General features: G+C 39.0%; 1 pseudogene; it reads left to right on the forward strand.

The window, feature by feature from the left end:
- The first annotated feature begins 1,225 nt into the window (after positions 1 to 1,225).
- LOC134297237 (U6 spliceosomal RNA) lies at positions 1,226 to 1,324 on the forward strand (annotated as a pseudogene).
- The last annotated feature ends 1,213 nt before the right edge of the window (positions 1,325 to 2,537 follow it).

A 2,537-nucleotide genomic window follows, 5' to 3' on the forward strand; every position in this document is an offset into this window, starting at 1 on the left:
AATGCCTGTATTATATCTGACAGTCCTGCTGATGCATCAATATATTAAAGTTTTTAAAAGGATAATTAAAAATAATTCCTGACATGGTATTATGTGCTAGTTCACAATAATATCTGTCCCTCATTAGCACATTACTGTAGTAAATCAAATTCAATGTCTAGTAACTAATTGGGCATGTGTCCATTGAATTTGAGTTATGCTATATTGCCAGTTTGTTTGGTAAACTGTTTTGATATGTTGGCCTAAATACCCTGAAGGCATGAGATTTTATCTGATCTTGGAAATTTAAGCAAGGTCAGCTCTTGTTAATACTTGGATAAGAGACTGCAAATGAATTTCAGGTGCTATAGGCCATACTTTAGCGTACGGAACTGGCTTTAACCACCTTTGAGTCTTACATTGATCCATGGCAATTAAAGTGGTGTCAAACTGCATTAATACTGCAGTGTAGAGGTACCCCTAGTCTTCACTGTAAAACCAAAACCAACAACACATGCACGAATATTGATACATCAAATGTGCATGCATATGCCTTCAAATTGTCTGTCAATTTCTCATCATTTTAATAGGGTTTTCTTTGGTAAGTAAGACTCAGAGGTGGTTTTGGCAGTTCCTTCCTCTGAAGTATGGCATATAGCACCTGAAATTAATTTGCAGTCTCTCATCCAAGTATTAACAAGAGCTGACCTTGCTTAAATTTGCAAGATCAGATAGAATCTCATCTTCAGGGTATTTAGGCCAACATATCAAGACTCCCAGCATTAGTTAATTTTCATGAAGAAGGAACTGCACAATCACAAACAATTCAATGGAAAAAGGAACATGGGAAATGTCTGAAAAAGCCATTGTGGTTGTAGAGTAAACTCAAAGATGAAGTAAAAGGAAAAAAATGGAATACCAAATTACTGAGGAAGAATGTAGATACATGTAGCTCAGATTTGCAAGAATAGTATAAGAAACTCTAAAGGGAAGGACGGAGATTTTGATCTGGAACTGTCTAGCCAGGCAAGGAGCAACAAAAGGTTTTTTTTTCAAATATGTTTGAAGCAAGAGAATGATGAAGGAAATGGTGGGATGGCTGCTCAGCAAGCATGGTACAGTGTTTTAATGAAAAGGCAGTACTGCTTTATACCTATTTTACTTCAGATTTTTCCCAAAGAGAGGACTGTGTACATCCAACACATACATATACATATACATTGGCAAGGAACCCAAATTCCAAATCAAGATTCGGAAGCACATATACTAAAATTGGAATGATACAGAGAAGATTAGCATGACCCCTGCACAAATCAAGATTCATAAGGAGTTAGTCAACAATTCTGGGCTTGATCCTGCAGATTGAACTTGTTTCACTTAAACAAGTTCAATATGCATGGCCAGATCAACTGCATTCCAGAGTATTGAATGAACTTGCTGATATACTTGCAGAATCACTTGCTATCATTTTTGAGAAATTTTGGAGAATGGATGAGGTGCTAGAGTACTGGAGATGAGCAAATGTTCCCTCTTTTCAAAAATAGGCAAAAAAAGGATTGAGGATATTATGGGCGAGTCAGCCTGACCTAAATATCAGGAAAAACATTAGAATTGATTAGACAGGAGTCTGTCTGCAAGTATTTTGAGGACAATGTAGTGATTAATAGGAGACAACATGGATTAATTAATTGTCAAGAACAAATCCTGTCTGTCTGTCTGTCTGTCTGTCTATCTATCTGAGAGTCACTAGTTTAGAAGAGTGTGGAAATGTACTGAATGACGTTTATCTGGATTTCAGCAAAGCATTTGATTTACTACCTCAACAGATGGGGTGAAATCAATGTCCTAGGATGCTTTCACCCCATCTGGAGGATGGAGGCCCATACTGAACATCACATGACATCATGCGACTTCTGGCATAGGCCCCGCCACCAACCAGGGTGAAAGTGTCACTGGACGCTTTCACCTCATCACGGGAGGCTTCCTGTGTTATGGTAGCTCCAATGGAAGCAGCATGGGGTCTCTCTGCAACGGCGACACTTTCCCGTGTGATGGGGAAAACATCATGGAGAGGAGTTGCATGCAGGGCGATAGATTCATCCCACTGCATCCCTCTTTCCTTGTGGAAGCCAGGTGAAGTGAGGTGCTTTGCTGGTGCTTTCTGATAAGGCTGAAGGTCTCATATGTTGATTTGCAAACTGACTACATATAGATTAGATGGAAACACTAGCACCTGGAGCCATAATTAGTTGATAAGAGATCTGGAGAACAAAACATATAAAGAGAGGTTGAAGGAGCTGGTCATGTTTAGCTTGGTGAAGAGAAGATTGAAAGGTAATGTGATTGTACATTTTAAATATCTTAAGAGCAGCTACAAAGAAGAGGGTGCAAGCTTGTTCGCTGCTGCTTCAGAGGATAGAACTAGGTTTAATGGCTTTAAGTTACAGGAAAGTAGATTTGGATTGAACATTAGTAGGAACCTCTTGACAATGAGAGTGGTGACCCAGCTGATTTATGGTAACCCAGTGAATTTTGTAGGGTTTCCTCATGCAAGAATT

Source organism: Anolis carolinensis, chromosome 2, assembly GCF_035594765.1.
Source record: "Anolis carolinensis isolate JA03-04 chromosome 2, rAnoCar3.1.pri, whole genome shotgun sequence".
In the NCBI taxonomy this organism is placed as follows: domain Eukaryota; kingdom Metazoa; phylum Chordata; class Lepidosauria; order Squamata; family Dactyloidae; genus Anolis; species Anolis carolinensis.